Source organism: Lethenteron reissneri, chromosome 68 (genome assembly GCF_015708825.2).
Source record: "Lethenteron reissneri isolate LAM-NWPU_2019-01 chromosome 68, ASM1570882v1, whole genome shotgun sequence".
NCBI classification, from domain to species: Eukaryota; Metazoa; Chordata; class Hyperoartia; order Petromyzontiformes; family Petromyzontidae; genus Lethenteron; species Lethenteron reissneri.
This window is the reverse complement of record NC_083846.1, coordinates 772378-785115: the sequence shown is the minus strand read 5'-3', so window position 1 is coordinate 785115 and position 12738 is coordinate 772378.

Below are 12738 nucleotides of genomic sequence, written 5' to 3'. Positions count from 1 at the left end.
CTCACTACGCCAGGGCTACTCACTACCCCAGGGCCACTCACCACACCAGGGCCACTCACCACGCCAGGGACACTCACTACTCCAGGGCCACTCACCACGCCAGGGCCACTCACTACCCCAGGGCCACTCACTACGAGAAGGCCACTCACTACGAGAAGGCCACTCACTACGCCAGGGCTCTTCATCACAAGGCCACCGCGGGCAGTGGCGTAGCTAGGATATTTTTGCGCCCGGGGACGAACTATAAAATTAGCGCCCCCCCCACCCCACCGTTTAATCACATACCAAAATGTAATTACATGACATGTAGGCTGTGTGTGGCGGGATATATAAACTTTTAGGTTGAGGTGTAGATTTGCGCAGTCGTTTCAGGCTGCCGCGCCCGCCGCAATAAGTTATAATGTAACGTTGTAAGCCTCATTTTGGCGCCCGGGGACATATGTACCCCCCCCCCCCCTAGCTACGCCTCTGACCGCGGGCCACTGTCGGCCCCTGGTGGCCTTGAGTGCGGGGCCCCTGACGTGCCCCCCCCCCCCCCCCCATCATCATCATCGTGCTACTGTCAAACCCACAATGGTTTCAAACGTGTGTCGGCTGTCACAATGATGAGGTCTTATCGGCGACAGTGCCTACCCCCCCCCCCCCCCCGTCTGAATGTGAGTGAAAACCACTGGCTAAACGATCATCATCCGCGTGACAAATCAAATAAACTTCAACTCAAACACGAACAATACCCAGGGCCGCACAATCGGCTGGATTTTATCATTTTCATACCTAGCTCTATAAAGCCACTTATTAACATTAATTAATATCTACACGTTCGCCCACCTACTCAGTAGGCGCGTGGTTTTAGACCAAATATTAAAACAATGCAATTTCGACAGTATACAATCACCCACCCACTCGCTCAATCACGCAATCATCCACTCACCTACACACAGACTCACCCACTCACTCACCTACTCAAATACAAAAATCCCCCGTATAGCCTTCAAAGACTGTTGGGGCAAGTGCTGTGAGCGAGAACCTACGAAGATCGGCATGGCACACGAGGTTGCCAGCACCACGCCCGACCGCTTTGTCTCCTCGGTGGCGATGTTTACACACCGAACCAGGTATTCATTAGAGGCTAAGTCGACCTAGGGGAGGCCCGGGGCCGGTGCAGATAATCGTCACTGCTGGTGGTGGTGAGCGGGGATCGTAGCGCAGCGCACTTAGCACTACCCTACCGCTCCTCACTCACCTCCTCACACACTCAACGACCCACTCACCTGCTCACCCACTTACTCGTGCAACCACCTATTCACCGACTCGCAAATTCGTTCACGAAGGAATTGATTGCAGAACGGATGCGGCGTTCACAAACGAATCAGCAGAACACAGCCACACGACTCCAGAAGCACAATCACGAAATGTAAATCTGTGCTTGAGAAGAATTAAACATGTGTGCATGCAGTACTTAATTTTAACACGTTCGTCAATACTGTGGCCTAAACAGTAAACGGCTAATAGGCGACGTTTCGGGCAATGGCCTTTCTTTAGAGCAACGCTATTAACAACGATGTATTATATACTTAATGTATAATTAATGTGAGTTACTCAAACGCCATTGTCAATTAATTGTCAGCACCAGTTGTCGTGTGTATGTATGTTGAACTTATTTCGCACCGTACGTAGCCAACCGAGCTGACCGGAGTAAAGACAAAAAGCGGCTCTACAGAAATCCGTTTACTTACGGATAGGTCGATCTCACGGCTTGGCAGTCCGTGGTTGAAATTTTGAACAAGCAAACGAACTGAACAGAAAGACTCATCCGAGCTGTGTAGAGTGCACGTGTTTTATATGCCCCCCGACGTGTCCCCTAGTCAGGCAAGACTGTCAAGGTAATTAGGCGCAGCCGTGCAAGAGCCCGCTCACGCCCACTGCTCACGAAAGGGTTCCTCCCACGGGAGATGGACGTATTGGTGGTACAGCCAGTGCAGTAAAATACGACACCGGTGCTCGTAAACATTCTAAAATGAAAACAATGGGAACAGCTCGTAAATTTCCAGCCAGTTTGACGCGATTCGAATGTTTATTCGGTCTTCTCAGACTGCTATATGGCAGCAGACTGCGAAGCTTCGTGTTCAGCCGCTCACATGAACTTTCGTCTTACGGCCGCTTCGACATGACGAGAACTGATTTTGACGCACCACCACCACCACCATCCTGACCAAAGGTTGCGAATCGCCGAAAGAAAAAAAACTACTGTGCAAAAATGTCGTTTCGTTTATACCGCGCACCGGTTTACAGCCAACACATTCAGACAGATAACACTGGTCAACACACTTTTTTTGGCATAAGGTATTCCAACGGTTTTAAGGTCATTTTGGCGTGCTGATTCCAAATCTGGCATCAGGTTTTTAAGATATCAAATTTAGCATTTTCAATAAAAACTGCAGAAGAAAAATATTAAATAACTGTAGATATCTACATTAAATTATATTATAAACACACTATCCTAAAAATACAGCACCATATTTTAACACTAAAGCAGTCACTGACTCGCAACAACTTGCAATCATGAGTGACAGAGTTAATTTCGGGTAAAATCAATGAAAATGTGGTATGCCGATAGCATAAAAAAGAGATGTGATAGAGTTAATCTGAAATCAGATTTGGAATCAGCACCCTGAAATTAGTCTAAAACAGCTGCAAAAGTCCAGGCCAGATAAAAAACGTTTTTTTGTTGGCCAGTGTAAGTGCTCGCGAAAGCGTTCCCGTTCAACTGCGAGATGGATTGTGGCGGTGGTGTTCATTCTCCCGTGCCCTTCCACGTTGATCAGATGCGTCGACATCGTCTGCTGATCTTGTACTGGCTGTTTAACGCGTAGTTAGTCGTCGTAGGGTTTCGCGGGTTAGATCGCGTAAATATAAATGTGTCGTTAAATCCGCCACCACCACCCGACACAGCCGATTCGTAAGGTTTGTCACGTAAACAAAACGTGTCCAATGGTGGCTGGAAACAACACGAACCGGTTGGGTGTTGGAGAGTAAACTCACAACAACATTTACTATTCGATTACCGTGACGTTTCGCTGCCAATTACAACAACCAGCGTACATGGACACCGTAGATTGGCTGCGTTGGGTGGTGGTGGTGGTGACGGGTTTGACGACACATTTATATTTATGCGATTAAACCGAAAAAAACTCTATTATGGATTTTAATGGCGACAAGCCGGATGGTGATTGGAGGGCCACTCCGCCTGCAACGGGCTGAGCAAGACATTGCGGCGGCTGCGCCTTTGCCTGCTCTTTTATATAATTATTATCATCATCATCATCACTTACAGGCAGGGTCATCCGAGTGGAATTTACATACACACGTGCGTACATGATGCAACAAATAATAATGTTTTGTTTTTACCCTTTCTGGCAATAAAACAACAAAATCATCCCTTTTCATCAATTCCATACTGGCAAAACAAGGTCCCATAGATGTATCGTGCGTACATGCACAACACAGACAATCTACATCTCGCACATCAACACAATTATAAGTATTCCGTGTACAGCTCATTTGTCAATCCACTGCTGGTTGACGGCCTCGCCGTGCCGCAAGGGTGGCGGAGGGAGGGGGTGGGTTATTGACCATATTTCACCACGCTGGTCACTGCGAGTTGATTGAAGGCGACGAGCAAAGTTGTCCTGTAATCATAAAAATACAATCAAACGTTCATAAACACAGGAGCGCCGTGTGTGTGTGGCCTTAAAAGTAAACAAATATATGATGTACGACGTTTAGTGTAATGACCCTTCTTCATAGCACGTAAACTAAAAACTACCCTAGTTTGATCTTAGCACGGTTCATCTTGAGGGCACGGTGTACATGTTCCAATTCACTGGCCAGGTGGTGTTGGTCAGAGATGCAGTGGGCCCTATGGTATAGTGTTGTGATGAGGGAATGATTTTGTGTCGGATGATGGTGGGAATCAGGTTTCGGGTAGGAATCTGTGTGGTAGCCTTCCTGTAGACAGAATGTCCCAAAGAGCCATTGGGTCTCCTCTCAGACAAAACATCCAGGAATGGTAGCTTACCATCGTACTCCACTTCCATGGTGAATTTGATGGATGGGTGCATGGAGTTGATGTGATCTAGAAATAGGTTCAATGCTGGGAGGCCATGTGGCCAAATGACGAAAGTATCATCCACGTATCTCTTCCACAGGGAAGGACGTAGAGTGGCTGTCTGGATGGCGTCTGTTTCAAATTTCTCCATGAAAACATTGGCTATCACTGGTGACAAGGGGGAACCCATAGGGGTGCCCTCATTTTGTTTATAGAAGGTACCATTCCAGGTGAAGTAAGTGTTGGTGAGGCAGTGCCTAACCAGTGCAGGGACATGAATAGCTCTCTTCAAACGCTACAGCAATTTTACTGGAGCAGTTACACCTGATGATGGAGGTTTGTGTTGCTTCCAAAACGTCGTGATTTAATTTATTTTAATTTTTTACCTACGTGACTTTACCGAAAAAACCAAAGAGTATAAATCCTTGCAGTCACGAAAACTTCAAATCTAGAATGGTCAGTGCTAAGTCTATGGCTAGTATTGAGTCTATGGCCGGTGTAGAATCTACGGGCAGGTTTGAGTCTATGTGTAGTGTTGAGTCTATGGGCAGCGTTCAGTCTCTGGTGTAAGTGAGTCTATGGGTAGTGATGCTCAATGTATAGGGGGAGTTTATTCCAGTGGAAGGGGTGCAAAAAGTGGGAAGGACTGAGAAAGTGCTCCGGGAGGAGAGAGAGAGAGAAAGAATGAGACAGCGAGAAAACGAGAATATTGTGAATACAGAGGATGAGGGGGACGTAGAAAGAGATTAGAGAGGTGAGATGAGGTGGACAAAGGCCATATAGAGATTTAAAGATGGGTGTAAGTTATTTGAAAAGACAGCGGCGTTGAAGAAGGAGAAGCGAAATGTGAGAATTAAATGAGAGATTGATTACAACCTGCGCAGTAGCGTTTAAATTTGTTGGAGGGGAGTGAGTGCATAATAATCACTCATTATTACCACCAATACAATAATTACCACTGTCCTGCCTCATAGGTATGGGGGTGTGCGTACGCAGGAATTTCCTGATATGATGTTGAGTTTGGTCAAGTGACCAGGAAGTGACGATTTAAGATTATCTAAGCCATGAGGCAGGGTGTCAGCCATTACACCGAGTACAAAATGGAGGCACAAATAGCATCTCAGTGAAGACAAGTGCATCTGTTCATTGTGGGACTTTAAGAAGCTTTGTCTGTAAGTTCGTTTATGTTCTTATAATACTGGGAATGCTGTTATAATGTTAGGATTGCCGTTATAATGCTGTAAAAACCTTTAATGCCGTTAAATTATTGTGATAAATATGAGGCCTAGTTAACAACGAAGTCTGCCACTTGCATTATTGTGAATGTTGCTTCTAATTGAATAAGTCGAGTCAGACTTGTACCCATGTAACTTTAATGCAATCTTGAGAGCAAGGATGAAGAAGTATCTCATCCACAGTTCAGTGTTATGTGCAGCGTTGTACATTTAGGCTGAAGTATGGTGATTACACGATTAGACTTTATTTAACACAATATCTTATTCTCTTGTATAGCTATTCGGTGCATCGGTGCAAATGTAGGTGCCTGGTCCATCCAGGATCTATTGTTGAGTTTTATGTTATCTGAGACAATGTTATGATGCTGCAGTGTTCATTATTTGTATTGATATTGCAAGTCTTAACAGATGCTTTATTTTGTGCCGTGTTTTTCTATCAGTTTTACCTCGTTCAATTCATTAAATACGTTTGGAGTTGGATGTTCACTCTGGCTCTGAAGGTTTATCGAATGCGAGGTTAATTACTCGGATAGTGGTGCAACGCAGCGCACAGCGAGGCCGAGACAACCACCATCATCAACAGCATCACTTTCATTGACAGCAGTACCATCATCACTATTACCACCATCATCACTATCATCATTACCAACATCATCACTATCATCATTACCAACATTATCACTATCAATAACTACCATAATCACTATGCTCATCATCATGTATAATAGCATCATAGTGATATAATTATAACGATATAGTGATGATGATAACAGTGCTTATAATGGTAATGCTAATGATGATGGTGGTAATAGTGATGCTATCCAGGATCAAATTTGCTTCGCTTCCGAGATTGACTCATATATTTCTTTTGCATGCATATGTTACATTACTAACCCTCGCCCCATATAGTATTGTGCAATGCTATTGTAAATTACTGCATGGGAACGTTTAAAGTTGTCTGAGCCGTAATTTTTTTTACCATAAAGTATCCTCAATGAACTTCCATGGCTTTATGGCACACTTCGGTGACTTAAAAGAGCAACTTTACAGTGCTATAACTGACACCATGCATACCGCCCCAATGACAAGTATATATTGTTAGAGCCACTTCCTTTTCGGATCTAGATTTGTAAAGCGCCTTTGTTGACGGCACTTTAGAAACACTATACAATGTACTCTTAGGTTATTTCGGTAAAGTCACGTAGATGGAATAATAAATACATAATAGATCACAACGTTTCGATCGTAACAAGCGATCGTCCTCAGATTAAAGAGAGAAACATGCCTTTGTGACGAGGCATTATATAGAGCGGGAGGGGGGCACAAAAGGGCGAGATGGTGGGGATAAAATTCAAAGAGGGCTTGGGTGAAAGAAAAGAAATGTGACAAGGAAGCTTCGATATCAAACTTAACAACATTTTGAAATGTAATGCAACTCAGAGAGTTGGCTAACACAACAGTTGACACTTTACCTGGTTGATCCAGTCCTTCCAAAGATTGCTAAATTTTGCATCCATCTTCTCGGTTGAAAATATGTCTGAGTTGTGTGGAAAACCTCCCCGTAGAGGCGGTTCAATCTTGATTAGAAGCTTTGGTGACTGCAGGAATTCATACTCTTAGGTTGCAAAATTTTGCAATCTTCAGAAGGACTGGATCAACCAGGTAAAGTGTTAACTGTTATGTTAGCCGACTCTCTGAGTTGCATTACATTTATACATTTTGTCAAGTTTGATATCTAAACTTCCTTGTCACATTTGTTTTCTCTCTGTCACCCAAGTGTCTTTGAATTGTATCCCCATTCGCCCCTTTGCGGCCTCCCCTCCCCCCACTATATAATGCCTCGTCACAGAGGCAAGTTTCTCTCTTTCACCTGAGGACGATCGCTTGTTGTTGCGATCGAAACATCGTGACTTATTATTTAATTATGTTTCTATCTACGTGACTTCACCGACTGAACCTAAGAGTATGAAATCCTGCAAGTCACGAAAGCTTCTGATCAAGATTATAAAATGTACCTAAGATGGAAGTGGATAAATAAAGGGTGGGGTTATTGGAAGTGGTGGTGTAGTTATGGTGACAGGAGGACGAGCGAGAGTGGTTAAGGAGGGGTTGTGCTAGGGATAAGGATAGGGGTTGGGGTAGTGATAGGGATAGGGGTAGTGATAGGGGTTGGGGTAGTGATAGGGGTAGTGATAGGGGTTGGGGTAGTGATAGGGGTAGGGGTAGTGATAGGGGTACTGATAGGGGTTAGGGTAGTGATAGGGGTAGTGATAGGGGCTGGGGTAGTGATAGGGGTTGGGGTAGTGATAGGGGTTGGGGTAGTGATAGGGGTTGGGATTGGGGTAGTGATAGGGGTTGGGGTAGTGATAGGGGTAGTGATAGGGGTTGGGGTAGTGATAGGGGTTGGGGTAGTGATAGGGGTTGGGGTAGTGATAGGGGTAGTGATAGGGGTTGGAGTAGTGATAGGGGTAGTGATAGGGGTTGGGGTAGTGATAGGGGTTGGGGTAGTGATAGGGGCTGGGGTAGTGATAGGGGTTGGGGTAGTGATAGGGGTTGGGGTAGTGATAGGGGTTGGGGTAGTGATAGGGGTTGGGGTAGTGATAGGGGTACTGATAGGGGTTAGGGTAGTGATAGGGGTAGTGATAGGGGTTGGGGTAGTGATAGGGGTACTGATAGGGGTTAGGGTAGTGATAGGGGTAGTGATAGGGGTTGGGGTAGTGATAGGGGTTGGGGTACTGATAGGGGTTAGGGTAGTGATAGGGGTTGGGGTAGTGATAGGGGTTGGGGTAGTGATAGGTGTGCTGATAGGGGTTAGGGTAGTGATAGGGGTAGTGATAGGGGTTGGGGTAGTGATAGGGGTTGGGGTAGTGATAGGGGTTGGGGTAGTGATAGGGGTTTGGGTAGTTTTTCAGTTTTATTTATTAGGTATAGCCCTGTGAGCCATGCGGCTCTTGACTCGGGTGCAACCGCAACAAACAAAAACAGGAACAAGAAAACATCTTAAAGTGACGACGCGCAAACAGAAAAATCCAGGAAAAACAGAAAAATCTTCCAGAAAACACCGTATATCAACGCTGTGTGCAAAAATCCTAGTAGAATGCAAGTTAAACAATAGCAACCATAAGACAATTTAGATCAAAGTTATCAGGCTAACTCTTTGGTTCTTTCGGTAAAGTCACGTAGGTATAAAATAAAATAAATCACGACGTTTCGGGCGCAACACAAGCATCCATCACCTGATGACTTTACCGAAAGAACCAAAGAGTATGGATTCCTGCAGTCACGAAAGCTTCAAATCAAGATTATCAGGCTAACTCTGTACTTCAACAAACAAACATGGCTAAAACAAACGTGTTCGAAATCAAAATAAAGTTATAAAAGCAATGTAATAGTGATCATAGGAACTATGATTCAAATTTAACAATAAACGCTAGACAACATGGACGACCAAACTCTGCAGCCATAGCTGGCAGCATAAGTCACTCCATAACAGCAGGAGTATCAGTAGGAGTATCAAACATTTTCAATGCACCTTTAAAGATCAGCACACTATAATCAAAACTCAAGAATATACTTTGCAGCGGTCATCCGGAATGATACATTTGATTTCAGGTCACTCTGAATAGCAGTGGCAGCTAGGGGTGTACAGCTACTCTAGAGCAGTTTTGAGTGAAGATCTCACAGGTAGTGAGCGATCCAAGTTGCAGTTTATTGGCGATAGCATTCCAGACCCTGGCGGCATAAATAGCAAAGGCCCTTCCTCCAGTATTTGTACGGCAATAAGGAATGTGAAGCTGGTAAATGAGCGAAGAACTTAGGTCACATTTGTTCTTCGAAAAAGTGAGAAGATCCAGCAGGTAGTCTGCTGATTTTTTTGTAAGAAGAACCAAAGAGTATTTATGAGGTATTCGGCGGAAGGGAATGCCCTCAGCCCAGATAACATCAGAACAAGGTAGGGACGACCCTGCTGGGGCTGTCGTGCCTGAAATATTGGAAGAAGTCGCCAACCCTTGTGAGTGGTTGGCTGATGTGCCATCTGTGGAGGAAGTGTGGGGATACATCTGTACTCTGACACCAGGAACATTAGAGATAATCTCCCAAGCAAAACGTTGAGGGAGGGTGGCATCTGTGTGCAGACTGCCCGATATGACATTATCACAAATGGCTCGATCACAGGACAGGTTCTGCAGGATTGGAAGGATGTCTTGGTGGACCCCCTATTTAAGGGTGGTCCCCCTCTTTAAGGGGATCACATAGATTGTAACAACTACAGTGGCATTTCCCTCCTCCGTGTGCTGGGAAAGGTCCTGGCAAGGATTATTCAACATCGCCTTGCCAGGCATGCTGAGGAGAGGCTTGCGGAGCCCCATTGTGGTTTCAGAAAAGGGTGGTCCTGCACAGATGCCATATTTTCTGTCCGTCTGCTACAGCAGAGGTGTAGGGAATTCCAACAAGACCAACATCTCTGCTTTGTTGACCTGATCAAGGCCTATGATACCATCAGTAGGCCTGGGCTATGGGTTGTTCTTCATTCTTTCGGAGTCCCTGACCCTCTGCTCACGATCATTAAGGACCTTCATGATGGTGAGCGGGCCCGGGTAAAACTACGTGGCCGGGAGTCAGAGCCTTTCCCTGTACACCTTGGGGTGCGACAGAGATGTCTTCTGGCTCCCACATTATTTAACATCGATTTTGACCACGTAGTTCGTGAAGCCTTCAATAGCTGTACCGGGGGAATTTCCATTTTGTACAGATATAATGGGAGGCTGATCGATGCCCGAGTGCAGTCGAGGGATAGCTCCCTATTGGTCAACCATGTTATGTTTGCTGATGATCTGGTAATTGCTGCTCACTCAGAGGAGGTGGAGGCGCTGCTGCTTAACCTGGAGTGTGACACGGAGAGGTGGGGTCTTACTATCAGCCCCACCAAAACAAAGCACCTGCCTTGATATGTTGTGCCTTAAACCACTCCATCCCCACAACTCCCCTTTTGTGATGGAGCAGTTGTGGAGAGAGTGGAGAGTTTTCCATACCTGGACAGTGTGAATGACTCGCTCTAATTTTACAGCAGAGGGCTCACTCCGGATCAGTCGGGTGGCATTATATTTTCATCAGCTGCGTAATACTGTGTGGAAGCTACCTGATCTGTCGCTCCACACGAAGCTTTGGGTCTTCTCAGCCACGGTGATGCCATCACTTCTCTATGCTTTTGAAACATGGACCCTTCTAATGAAACTCCTGCACAAATTAGATACATTTAGGCTGAACAGCCGATGATCCATTGTGGGTTTAACAGGCTGTATTGTTTGAGGAGCACATTAATCCTTGAAAGATCTGGACACATTCCCATCAGTGAGCTCCTTCGGCAGGCAAGGCTACATTGGCTGGGTCATGTAGTCAGAATGCCCAGCCATTACATGCCCAAGCAGCTTGTGTGGCCTGACACAGGGGGCTAAATTGACACGACACGGGCTGGAAAAGAGATGGACTGATGTGGCATAGGAGGAAGTGGAGCTGAGTGGCCTTACCAAAGACTGGTACCAGCGATGTCAAGATCGGCCTCTGTGGGGGAGGCTCGTGAAGGATGCTACTGGGAAGTTGGAGGCAATCGCCCGCCAACAACAGAGGACAGATAACCAATACTCAAAACAATGAGGGGAGTGCCGGGCGGCGAAAATGTAGCAGGTTGGCACAGTAGGAGACACAGTTGGTGCATCTGCCTTTCATCTCAGTCAGTGGATCCATGGCACCTGGGTCTATCCCGTGACCTCCTGTCAGCAAGCCTTTGACACTTCACATGGCCTCAAAGTGCACCTGGCCTGGCATAGGCACTAGCATTACTTCACCGCAAATTCATTGCGAATGGTGGCTGTTGTTGTCGATGGTGGTGATTTTGTTACACGAGCCCAACTAGAAACGTACGGTAACCGCTCTCTTCACAACACGTACCCCGTCCTGAAGAGCGGACAACCCCCAGAAGAAGCACCTCAAGTTCAACCACCTTCAAGCGAGCCCTTCAAATTTAATAAACAGCGTGATAAGATGACAATATAGAACAGATATGCTTATACAGCATTTCTTAAATGACTATTTACATTAAATGTATCTTAAAATCAATCGAAACACAATTCTAAGCGACGTACCAGAGGATGACACAAACCTCCACCAATATGGTCTACTTTGTGTCAACATGCGCGTGTGGCCTTCACTACATCTCCTGCTGGCTCACCGTGCAGACCTCGGAACCAGTGACGCGTCGCTTCAACGGTGGGCGTCACAGCCCCAGTGACACGTCGGTGGGTAGCCTCGCCCCAGATTTCTGGTTGTATAGTTTTATTTTTGAGTCCTGGACGAACCTCATCCCTTTGTCGGGTTCAAAAATAGCGTAACCTCATCTTGGAACACATTTATTTAAACGACACATCATTTCTCAAATTGGACAGCAAGGGCTTGAAAGACACTTAAAAAATATTCTCCGTAAATTGCTCTATTCAGGGTTGTGGGTTCATGAATTTCAAATATCAGAAATTCCCTTTACTCCTAAATGTTTTGGGAAGCCTCTCTAATACTATTGAAATAATCAGTGGAATATGCTAATGACCTTTCTGTCGGCCTCACAAGTCACCGGTCTCTGCTGTGCCAGCATCTGGCACACCGTAGAATATGTTGGTAGCAAGAAGGTGCTAGTGACAAAGCCTTTGGCATTGCTGCACCAACGTTTTAGAACAACCTTGTTTCTTAACTTAACATCATATACTTCCTTCCAAAAATATTCCGATGCAGATTAGTGTTGGATACAGCCACATTTGCCCATGTGATTTGTAAATTGAATCCTTAACAATGTATTGAGAGTTCAATTGTAATTTTTATTAAGCGATTATAGGTTGTCTTGGTGTGGTCTATGACTGTTTTTGCTGTTGTTTTATTGCCTTTTCGAAGCTTTGGAATTGATTACACAAGGAGGTTGGGGGTTCAATCCCGATCCTTGACGCCTGTATATTTGGAGTTTGCATAGTTGGAGTTATCTTCTCGTGGTCACGTGGATTTTTTCTCCGGGTCCTCCGGTTTTTCCCTCCACATTTAGAAACTTGCGTTTAGACTATTTAGGTTATTTTGCTCCTATAAACGTTCAAATGTTGGACCACTTTCTTAAACTATCCATTTGTGGCCTGGTCGCTTTTGAAAAATAAGTTAATACCTCAGTGGGGTTTGTCTGATGGGATGGGGATGGTTTAGTTGTATTTGTTTGTGTTTTGGTGATTTGTTTACCTTACTTGTACTTTGCACTCCTACAGTGTTTTGTAGTGTTTATTGTTGTAACGTTCTTACCCGCCCCGACTGGACTATTTAAAAAAGAGCTTTATAACTCATGGGATTCCTCCAGTATATAAAAAA